Genomic DNA, 12,408 nt, shown 5'->3' on the forward strand with positions numbered 1-12,408 from the left:
TCTGATGAATCTGGTTTCTGAGTTTCAGGCCTTCTTGCTCTGAGCTCTGTCTGCTCTGAGATCTGAGTCAGATGAGCAAGCAGAGGCTGGGGCATAGCTCAGTTGGAGAGAGTGCTTGCCTAGAGTCCATCCCCAGTACCTCGTGAAACCAGGCATATGACACTGCCTATGATCCCAGCATATTGAGTAGAGGTAGGAAGATCAGAAGTTCAAGGTCGCCCTCGACCACTTAGTGAGTTTGGGATATATGAATCTCCAACTCAAGAAAAGAGACAAGCAAGTCCTGCCTCGGAGTCCCCGAGCGTGGGATGATTATTCATTGCCTTGTCATACTGTAGCGGTGTTTAAACATAGCTGGACTTGTTTCCACTTCTCTTAAGGCAGAGTGTAGTATGCATAGCCTCCGCCAGGCTTTGGGTATCCTGCTAGACTGTACACTCTCTCAGGATGCCTAGGATGCTTCTAAAGGCTCAATCTTGGCCCTGGCAGCTGAGAATGCAGAGCTAAATAAAAAGCCCTGGGCAGTGGCTGACTGGGCTTGGCCTGTGTTCATTCATGCCTATGACTCGCTGCGTTCTGGGACACATCAACTCTCAGAGGCCAATGTAATAGGCAGTGAAATTCCAGTCTTCATGTAATCTAACTAATTGCAAAAGGGAACTTCCTGTGTACACTGAGGTATAGGAAGAATTATCAGGTAGAGACACAAACTAAAGCTTGTCCAAGAGTCTAAAGAGATGTGTTGAAATACTGGTTTTAAGTGCCCCGTTTCCCATTTCTCTGATGGCAATTGAATCCTTCATGTAATCCAGAAATGGTCTTACTGACTATGACCCATGTGCTGTGTACACGACCCATGTGCTGTGTACACGACCCATGTGCTGTGCAGTGTGTGCCATTGTATTTCAGACCTTGCATTCTACTGAAAGCTTTTCAGCAACCTGCATTAATGAGGTTTATCATCCTATGACTGTAACAAAACACCTGAGATAATCAACTTGCAAAGAGAAAAGGTTTATACTGGTTCCTAACATCTTGGTTTCCAGAGGTTTCCATCTGGGGTCAGTTGTTCCTGTTGCTTTGGGTCAGTGGTGAAACAGAACATCATTCTGGGGATTGTGTGGTAGAGCAAGCTTGGCTGGATAGAAACAGAAACAGAGATGGGGCCAGGGTGCCGATATCACCATCAAGGACATGCCCCACTGACTTAACTCTCTTTTACTGGATCTCACCTCCTGAAGGTTGCACCACCTCCGATAGAGCCATGGCCTGGGGCCCAACTCTTTGTCACCAGGGATTCGGGGTAACACGTACCTAACTGTAGTATATTCCCATTGTGGATGAAGGAAAGAGGCTTGCAGGCTTGAGACATTTGTTCAGGTTTTCTGGTTGACAGACAGTAGGATTCCAAGCCAGATCCCCCTCCCTATATTCGGGGCACCCCTTGCCAGCTTTGATGTATTTTCTTTTCCAGTAAGGACATGGCTTTTCCTGCCTTATGAAAGCAAGGCTTTGGGGCTGAGACTGTAGCTGACTTGGTAGAAAGTTTGCCTCTCACGCATAAGGTTTGATCCTTTTGATCCCAGCACTGCCTAAAGTTCCAGAATTAAGATCCTTCCCAGGGTCAAATTAGCGATTCCCCGATTCTGTCTCAGGGTAACCAGCTTTGTCACCCTGAGATCAAATGTGCCCATGTAGAATGCGGCCTCCAAGGAGGCCGAGCTTTGAGTTGGCTGCGGGGGGCATTGTTTAGAAGTCAGCAGCAAAAAGCTGCAATTAATCCACCCTGAGGCTTGTCGTTGCCCCATTGCCTCCTGGCTTCTAGGGTGACTCAAGTCTCCTAAAAATAACAGTCCAACATCTGGTGAACCTGCCAGCCTACTGATATTCACGCTTACTTCTCTGCTCCCAACTCATCTTCTGGTGTGGAAGCAAGAGAGCTGGGGCTTTCTTTCTAAGTTTTACCTGTATTCTTCAAATTTTCTTAAACTGTGTCATGATAATATAATGGAAAAATAATCTCTTAGAAAACAAGCTGTTTGGGAGGGCTCGGGAGAAGAGAGGGGACAGTGAACATGAGCAAAGCACATCATACACAAGCATGAAAATGTCATTTCGACAGCTCGCACATGCTCACGAGAGAAGAAACACTAGCAAAACAGAAAAATTAACTCTTGGTAATAAAGTTTACATTGTCCTCTGTTTTCCTAGTCTGCCCTGATTCCAACTCTAAGGACTATGAAGGTGTTGACTGTGGTTTTTACTTTTTCTTGTCTTGTTTTACTAGATGGGATTTACTACATGGCCTAAGCTCCCCTTGAAATCATGGTCCTCCTGCCTCAGCCTTCTCAGTGTTGGCTTGACTGGCTTGTGCCATCATCCAGGAAGCCCGTGGATTGCTTACTCCCAAACGGAGGCAGTGAGAACCTTGCCTGTCCATTCCAGTAGCTCTGTGACTTTGGACGGTCCTCCCTTTGCCTCCACCTCCCAGCCAGCACAGCTGTCCCCAGGGCACGTGTGGGGACAGTGTAAATGACAGACAGGTAGAGAACTCTGAGCAGGGTCTTCATGACGGATATTTCCTGATGAACTCCAAGTCACTGCTAGCATTTCTAAGGGTCCTAGGGCCTGCTAAGGCCTGTCACTGTTGGTTTGACCCTGAAGACAAGGTCTCTCTCTGTGTAGTTGAGACTTGGAGTAGAGCTTGGCTCCTCAGCCTCTGCCTCCCAGAAACTAGAGCTACAGCCTTGAGCAGTGTGTGACTCTCAACCTGGGCTCTCACAAGATCTTCAGATTTTTGTATCCAATCTTCTCTTCCCCATCTTCCCCATTTTATTTTATATTATACATATTTATGTAAAGCTGCCAGCCTTTTCATCTGAGTCTTCCCATTCTTCTCTTTGTAAGAATTATTTCTGACAATTTCCTCTGCATACGGGAACTTTGTTCATATTCCCGTACCCTGTTCCTGTCCCACAGCTGTGGGCCCCTTCTCCATCCTCGATGTCCTGCTTCTGCTTTGATGCCTCACTTTTTCTTCTCCCTCCCTCCCTCCCTCCCCCCCCTCCCTCCCTCCCTCCCTCCCTTTTTTTCCGGGGCAGGGTTTCTCTGGGTAGTCCTGGCTGTCCTGGAACTCACTTTGTAGACCAGGCTGACCTTGAACTCACAGAGATCCCTTCCAAGTGCTGGGATTAAACAGCATGGGCCACAGCACTGGGCCACAGATGCTTCCCCCTTGTCAGTGTGAAGTCTCGTGTGGGTGGTGCAGATGATTGCCATAGCCAGAGGACAGTGCTTTGTAGTGCCCCACCCCTCCAGCTCCCATAGTCTCTGCACCTCCTATTCCACGATGAGTTTCCTGGCCTGGGGATGGGTGACATGGATGTTCTGTTAGGTCCGGGCATTCTGCGTTTCTTTATTCTCAGCAGTTGACAGGTTACTAGTGTTGGCTCTGACCATCACTCACTACAGAAAGAGGCTTCTCTGACTTCGAGAGGCAAACATCACTATGCAGGAGTCATGCACTTTAACTCCACATACGTTTACAAAGCATCATAGTGGACCCCCTATGGGGTCTATGCCTTCTTAAGCCATAGGCCTTTGACCAGGCTTATAATACCAGGCATGTGTTCTCTCCTGAGGGCAGGCTTCAGTTCCAGCAGGAAGCAGTTGGTTGCCCTGGAGCTGGGATATCACTCTTGGGCCTGAGGGCATATCGTGGCTGGCAGGCTGGTAGCATTGAACACATGTTCCTAAACTGAGTTAGATAGATTACGGAGAACTTTTCTTCCCAACGACTTTCATGGCACTGTGTAAGTTAGTCAGTAGACACAACACTGCCAGCTCAGTCCAGCTTGACTTCATGGTGTGCCTAGGTGTGTGCTGTCTTCACCAACAGGATCTTACCATTTAGTCCTGGTGGGCAGTAAAGGGCACCAGCAATGACAACTCTGAGGGGAGGTATCCAACCCCTGGCACTGGGGTTTAGAGTTAGAAACCCACGGCTTCTGTTTTTGTGGGTGAGGTAATTTGTAGGAAGATGCGCCAGCCATCACATTCCACACACTGAGCTCCTGCATGAGTCTATACCACATACCTACCGCCTGGACTAAGATGGAGACCATGACAAAAACCCGACAGAATCCCTCAGCCTCTCCCATTCCTGCTACATAACCTTTTTCTGACTTCACAGAGAAATTTGCTTAGCCTCACATTTTCTGTTACTTGAAAACATAGCAACTCACCCTTTTGTACCTGGCTTCTTCTGCTGGACTTTCTGTCCTGGAGACCCAGCTTTATTGTCCAGAGAGTGTTCGATGGCTCTATTGCTGTAACGTGTTCTCCTGAGTGCCTCATAATTTATATACCCAGTGATTTATTTATAGGTACCTGGGTTGTATTCCACGGGGGTTCTTGTGAGAAATGCTGGTACTTTGCCTGCTGTTGTGTGTCTTCTGCTGGCTGTAGATTTCTGTTGGCATCTCTGGAGTTGCAGAGTCAGGGGGTGGGGGTGTTTACGTGTTTGATTCCAAATCATTTTGGCCACTCTATGATGGGTGAGCATCCCACTTGCCCTGTACCTCTCCAACACTGAATGTGATACATCTTCATTGTATGCGTTCTAGTGTATACTGCTCTCTCTCTCTCTCTGTACATGTACATCATCTATCTATTTATGTCCCTGTCCACCACTGGAATGCCATTTCATCCCTGAACTCGGTCATGCTATGGTGGCCTGGCAGGTCAGCTGGACAGAGGAGTCTTTACAGGAAAAGCACTTGTGCCTGAAAAGGGTCTCAGAGATCAAACTGTGATAAAACATGAGTTTGGGGGAGCACATTCCAGAGCAACTACCTGCTTCTGTCTCCTGAGAGCTGGGACCAAAGGCATGTGGCACTCCAGCTCACTGTTACTGTGTACATGGTGGCTTTCCTGTGGATCCTTCTGTCTGGCAAATTCATTCTCTCGTATTCTCTCATTCATTCTCTCTCTCTCTCTCTCTCTCTCTCTCTCTCTCTCTCTCTCTCTCTCTCGATCCAGCCTACCCAGCCTTCTAAGTACTAGGATTATAGCTGTGCACTTTTATTACCAGCTAGTCTGATATATTTTTATAGAATTCCTTTAAAGAGGAAGCTCACCCTCGGGACTGGGGAGATGGCTCAGTCAGGAAAGTGCTTTATGCAAAGACATGAGGCCCTGAGATTGGATCTCTAGCATGAACATAAATCCAGGCAGGACAATGTGTGTCTATAAACCCAGCACTGGAGAAGTAGGCACAAGAGGGTCCCAGCAGTTTGCTGGCCAGCTAATCCAACTGACTCAGTAAGTTCCAGGCCAATGAAAGATCCTGTTTCAAAAAATGAGGGAGCGAGCAGTTGAGGAAAACACGAAATATTGACTCCTGGCCTCCACATACATGAACTTACACCTGTACAATCACACATGTACATAGACACATACCCACATGAGCAGGTACATATACCACACATGAGGAAAAAAAAGAAAAATAATACCCAACCAAATAGCAACCCACACAGCGGGTGCATTAGAACAACAAGGAGAAGGGGCATTCTCCTTGTTCTCCTTGTCCTCCTTCCATTTCGTCTATGCTAAGGTCTCTTTCTTTTTTAAAGCATAGCTGAGAGCCCACGTGATGACTGGGCAGAGGCTGCGGCTGTAATTTTGTGGGTAATTACTGTGATTTTGTACAAAGCAGGCACACTTAAGGGGTAGACAACAGAGACTTCACCGGAACAAATGCAAAGTGGGAACCACTTGTTCTGAAAGGAAATCATGACTGTTTATATTTAGAAAAGTGTGTGTGTGTGTGTGTGTGTGTGTGTGTGTGTGTGTGTGTGTGTCTAGTTTCTACCTCCCTTCTGCCTTCCCTTGAGAGGTATCATCATGGATGGCTTCTGACACTAGCCAGATGGCATTTTTACATCACCCTTCTCCTCAGTGAGATGTTAAACTTGGCATCTAGCAATTTCAAATTTACCTCACCCTCAAAACTGACAGGAAATGTACCTGCTGTGTTTCCTCTGTGATATCCCTCCTCTTTCCTGAAACTTTGTGAAAACATTACATTTCTAATGGCACCCCCACATTTATCAATGACCAGATGCCCAACTGACTTCCAAAGAGCCTTTAGGGAGAAAGGGGTTTTTCTGGCTCAAGTTCAAGGGCACTGTCCGCCATGGCAAGGAGTCAAGGCGGCAGGAGCCTGAAGCAAGTGGTCACCTAGCACCCACAGTTGAGGGGCAGGGAGCGATGAATGCATGCTGCTGTACAGTTTGCTTTCTCCTTTTTATACAGTCCAGGCTCCCCTGACTAAGAATGGTGTTATGCACACTGGAAAGATTGTCACTCCTCGGTTATCATAAATCAAGATAATATCCACAAGCATGGCCAGAGGGCTTCTGCCGCAGGTGATTCTGGGTTTCCAGTTGACAACTGAGATCAACTATTGCGGGGATCTTTTCTCAGTTGCCTGGTGTTCGACTGCTCTCGGGCAGTCTGTGGTGATTACGACACAGTCCTGAATGCCTTTGCTCCAGCATATGGAAGTTGTGCCTTTTATTGTAGGACTCTTTGTTGCCCCGTGAGAAGTGTGTAGACTTTGATTCTGTCAGGGTTAAGGATGTGACCAGAGAGGCCAGACCACCTATAGTATGACCTCATACAAATTACCTAATCTGTTCACGTTCTCAGTTTCCCTGTCTGTAAAATCAAACAACTCACTTTGACTTAATACATGTCAATACTTCAATAAGAACCACATATACTAATTTTACCTGGAAAACAGACTCTGAGTAGGAAGAGAAGAGAAAACCCTTGGGATAGGAGATGGCTCAGCTAGTAGAGCACTTGCCCAGTCTGCACAAAGCCCTCTGTTCAGACATCAGCACCAAACCGGATGCACTAGTACGCGTCTGTAACCCTAGCACTTAGTAGGCTGAGGCAGAAGAATCAGGAGTTCAAGGCTATCTTCGACTACTTAACTCATATACATTAAACAAGTAAATCTAAAAAAGAAAGTAAACAGAGTTCTTGGATGTGGTGGAGCACACCTATAGTGTCTGTTACTGGGGAAGGTGAGGTGGGGAGACTCCCCTTCAGTATCATTAGGCTAATCTGAGGTCAGCCTGGGCTGTTAGAGTCCTTGTCTTTTGTTCCGTTTTTAATTAATTAAAGAAATCAAATCAACATTGTTAAATTTCTGATAAAAAGTGCTGAGTGGAGAGAGTGATCCTGTCCCTTCTGTGACCTCAAGCCCCAGCACTGTTGCTGTTTGTGAGGGAAAGCTCTAAGAAGCAGCCTCTTCCTGCTATGTGATCCCTAGGGACTGAAGTTCCCTGAGTATTTCTCTCTCTCACCCTCAAATAGATTAGAAGCTCCTTGTGGGAGGGGCTTTGCCGTAAGGATGGCAAGCTCGAATATGTGATTAACCAATCAGACTCAAAGACAACGCTCTTTCCCCAGACTGGTACGGGCAAAGCTGATTCCCAGGTTCAGCTTTGAAAGTCTGGGGTGGGTCCCTGGAATCTGTGTTTTTGCCTCAGGTGAGCAGGCCTGGCTTGTGGTCCCACATTCCCTCCGTTGACCCCAGGCCTCCCCCTGTCCATCAGTGCAGCTGGCTGTGGGGTTGCTCTGGCCTGTGACCTCTCAGCCGCAGAACCGGAGTAGGAGAGGGTGGGACAGCTCAAGAAATGGAGCCTCATTGGTATGCAAGGCTCTCCTGCCACATTGCCACTAAACAGAAGCTGAAGAAGGGTTGGAGTAGGAGAGGGTGGGACAGCTCAAGACATGGAGCCTCATTGGTATGCAAGGCTCTCCTGCCACATTGCCACTAAACAGAAGCTGAAGAAGGGTTGGCACATCTCTTTGGGATTTTCCACTCCTCCAGGCCCTTCCGGAATTGGCTGGATATCAGGGGGCCAAGGGGGACAAGGACAGGACAGGGGCACCGAGGCGTCTGTCTGGTAGATATCTCTAAGGTAGAAAGTGGGTTCTTCCAGAGGCTCTGCTGGATTCTTTCCTGCCTCCCCTTCACTCCTCAAGCCTCCCTTTCTAGAGCACCTTTACAGGGCTGGATCCTGTAAGACTGGAAGGACTAAGACCCCTTGGAATACAGGTTGATTGGTTGGTTGAGGCAGAGTCTAACTGCATTGGGACTTATGCAACCCTCCCCACCTCACCTTCCCCAGTAGCAGAAACTATAGGTGTTTCCACCACATCCAAGAATTCTGTTTTTTTTTTTTAGATTTATTTATTTAATGTATGGGTACACAGAAGAGAGTATTCAGATCCCCATTAAAGATGGTTGTGAGCCACCACGTGGTTGCTGGGAATTGAACTCAGGACCTCTGGAAGGGCAGTCAGTGTTCTTATCCGCTGAGCCATCTTTCCATCCCTCTGTTTACTTTTTAGCAACGTAGCCCTTGCATAGAGTCCTCATGCTCAAAAGATACATATGGTAAAAATCATGGGCTTCAGTGGACACCCCCGGCCTGCACTCATCTTCTCTGGAGGATGGGACATCCCCAATAGGCTTATGCAGTAGTAAAATGTGGAGTATTGTCTGTTCCCCAGTGTATGTATGACAGGTGAGAATTAGCTTTAACAACCAGAATGTTCTTTCTAGTCCTTTATCATGGCTTTGTGATTTCAACACATGTCTATAACAGGTATGCACTGTCTTTTTTACTTCTAGAGATGGGTGCTAATAAAACATGTGAGCTATAGAGTGAACACCGATGTGGCCAACACCCAGAGAGAGATACTAGCAACATTCTCTTCTCTTTTTCCTTCCTTCCTTGCTTCCTTCCTTCCTTTGGCAGGGGCAAGGTTTTGCTATGTACCCAGGCTAGCCTTGAACTTGTGATACGTTTGATTCTATCTCCTGAGTAATGGAATTAAAGGTGCACATCACTATGTCTGGCTCAAAGTCAACACTGTTGAATTTCTTCCTTGGGCAGTGAATCCATGCACCTGACTTGTGGTACTCAGAGTTCCTCACTTGAGTGTGCTTCCCTCAATACTAAGGTTTGCTATAATCAAGGCTACACTCTGGATTGTGCTGAGTCTACCATGCAACAGTATCATTAAGCTAGTCTGAGCTGGAGTATAGTGCTGGGGTTCATTCATGCTCACTACTCTGTAGAATCACTCGCTGCTCCAGGGCATAGTTTGTTCTCCAATGAGATGATGGTAATCTTCTGTCTTCTGCTATGAGATGGTATTTACTTAGCGACTTTTGCCTTTATATCTGTGTGTATGTATATGCATGGTTTTTATTTGCCTATATATACATGCCAGCGCATGTGCGATGCACGCATGAGGGCACGTGCACATTTGGAAGCCTGACCACTCCAACTTAATTGAGTCAGGGTCTTTCACCGAACCTGGAGATTCAGCCCAGTCAACCTGCTCTGGAGATACCTGCTACTGAGTCCACCTGACTTTCATGTGGGTGCAGGCTACCCAAATTCTGATCCTCTAGTCATCACACTTGTTCAATAAGAGCTTTAACCACTAAAGCCATCTCTCTAGTCGCATGCTGTACGTGTAATTTTTATTCTCCTGTAGTAATTGTCTCAGAAGTTAACTGTCTGTCTGCTAACCTCGGCCTAGTTCTGGAAGCTTCTAGCCTCCATACACTCTAATCTAGGCCTAGAATGTTTTCATCCTGTCCCCTCAGGCCTCAAGGTATCCCTGTGATGCCCTGAAAAAAATGTGCTAGCCTTTTTCAGAGCAAGGGCAGAGGGGACAGAGGCACACAGGTGATTTCTTCAGATACAACAGAGGGGAATTTAAGGAAAGTCAAGGGCTGAGAATCCTTTCCAGAAACCAAGCCTTATTTCCTTCACCCACTAACACCCTGTACTTACCTGATAGTCATAGATCAGTGTAATTGGAGACTCTCAGGAACCACCATGATGCATCAGCTGAGAGAAATTCTAGACTCTGAGGGTCTTGTAGTCGTTTCTTTAAATTGGATTCTAGTCATAGTCCATTTTCAACTCTTACTGAACATTAGCAGCACACAGGAACTCCTATAATACCAATATCTGGGTCCCAGGCCAGTGACATCCCATAGTGTGAGGCCCAGACAGTTGGAAAGTGTCCACGTGGTTCTTATGTGGACTAGGTGTACACCTGTTGCCTGTAGGCCAAAACCTGCAACTGGCATCCACCAGTGTCACTTGAGGGCCCTGGGCTCAACTAGATTGGGCCTTGTCTTAGTTTTGCTTACTGTTACTATGGTAAAATACCCAGACAAAAGCGATGCTGGACTTATTTTAGCTCGTAATTGCAGGTTGCAGCTGTAGAGAAGTCGCGGCGGCAGGAGCCTGAGAGAACTAGTCACATTTCGAGAGCAGAAGCAGTGCTCGCATTCATGCCAGATCAGTCCATTCACTTCGCCCAGTTCAGGTCCAGGCAAAAAAGAGCATTGTCCATTTTACCGCGTTAGTTAACTCAATTAATGCTCGAGGAATGCCCAAAGCCCAGCCTAACCTAGACAATCCCTCATTAAAATTCCCTACCCAGTCTGTAGGTTATGTCGTTGACAATTAAAACCAACCCTTATAGGTCTTGAGTTGATAACAGCCTTCTCCACTGGATATCCCCTTGATCTCACTTGAGAACCATCTCAGTCTGAAGTTCCACTTGATGCTGGACAAGTTCACCCTGTGCGTCCCAAGATCCAGAGCAGTCCTGCTGTGTGACTATCGTTTGTCTTCCTGCCTGGATGGTCATCAAGCCAATGGCTTGAAATGGGCCCTAAACAGAGTACTGACACTACAAAGACCTTACTCAGCACCCTATCAGTCATGATTTGTACAGCCTAGGCCTTCATGGCCAGAGGTGTGGGTGGAGGGAGTCAGAGAAAAATGAAGAGTATTTCTGACTTTGAAGGACCAGTGTCATTGTTAATAGGATCTAGAATCCTAAATGCATATAGCATTGCATGTGACTTCCTGTATAACCATCAAGAGGTACACCTCTACATGTAATATTTTGTTTAACTGTGTGTGTTGTGTGTGTGCACATATGTACATGCACAGAACTGTATGAACAACTTTAAGAAGTTGGTTCCCTCCTTCCACCCCGTGAGTCTTGGGAGCAGAACTCAGGTCACTGGGCTTTGAGGCAAATGCATTTTACCCATCAAGCCATTTCACGGCTCCATCTGTACATTTTTAAAACTTTTTTTGGCTTAAAGACTATTAAGACCAATATTAAAACTATTCTTGTTAATGTTAACACAGGTTGAGACTCCCTTTTGATGGCTGACATCTTGAATCCCAGAACTTGAGACACAGGCAGGCAGGTCTCTGAATTGAAAGCCAACCTGGACTACAGGCATATTTAGACCAGCCAGGGCTTCATAGTGAGACTTGTCTCAAAGACAGAGATCAGAGAGAGACAGAGACACCAGATTCAGATTTTAAAATGTTTGCATTTGAAATCTTGGGTTAGCTTTCAAGTATAAAGACTAGACTCAGGGGTTGGGGATTTGGCTCAGTGGTAGAGCGCTTGCCTAGCAAGCGCAAGGCCCTGGGTTCGGTCCCCAGCTCCGAAAAAAAGAATAGGGAAAAAAAAGACCATATTCACTCATACATATTGTAAGAACATAATTTTATGGAATTTCAAAAAATAATTCTACGGAGTTAAAATATGTGGAATTAGTTCCAGTTGGATTTGGGCTTGTTCTACGTTTTGAGATTTAGGGATTCCCACCTATGTAACTATTAATAATAATAATATTAATAATAATAAACCAAAACTGAGAACAGTACAGGGATTGAAAGAGAGAAGGAAAGGATTCTGGGGACCCTGGCACCTGGGGAGAATTCCACGTACCCAAGACCGGAAGGATCTTGGGGAAGGATCAAGAGGAGGATCTAAGGGAACCTACCCCAGAACCGCCGCTGCCTTTAAGAAATAGGCTGAGGTGATGTCGGCAGGCCTCCCTTGCCTAATGCTCCTGTCTGGTGGGTGTATGCCTTAAGTTTCTGGGTAGACTGGGAGTCATGGCTGAAACCTCTGATCTGCACAGTAACAGTCCAAAACCAGTGCCTGATAGAAACATGATCCATTTCCTAAATAACCAGGGCAGTGAACCCTGGAAAATAACCTTTCAGGCATTTACACAGGAAGGAAGTTACTAGAGGCAAAGCTAACAACTGAAGGTCGGGGTGGAAGATGGTTCAGTTGTAAACGTTCTACAGCACTGGCCTGGGGACCAGGGGCTTTCCAGCCAACCTGTCTCAAAATGCCAGGCGGTGGTATCTAAGGACACCCAAAGCTGTCCTCTGACCTCCAAGGATGTGCACTCGTGCAGTGCACCGTAAGGCACACACAAACTGAAGGTCTTTACAGAGGAGGAGTGGTTCAGTGACA

General features: G+C 46.6%; 1 protein-coding gene across 6 annotated transcripts in view; it reads left to right on the forward strand.

The window, feature by feature from the left end:
- The window catches only part of Iqck (IQ motif containing K), a 117,648-nt gene that overhangs the window by 104,026 nt on the left and 1,214 nt on the right, over positions 1-12,408 (forward strand). The window lies entirely within an intron of this gene.

Source organism: Rattus norvegicus, chromosome 1 (genome assembly GCF_036323735.1).
Source record: "Rattus norvegicus strain BN/NHsdMcwi chromosome 1, GRCr8, whole genome shotgun sequence".
NCBI lineage: Eukaryota > Metazoa > Chordata > Mammalia > Rodentia > Muridae > Rattus > Rattus norvegicus.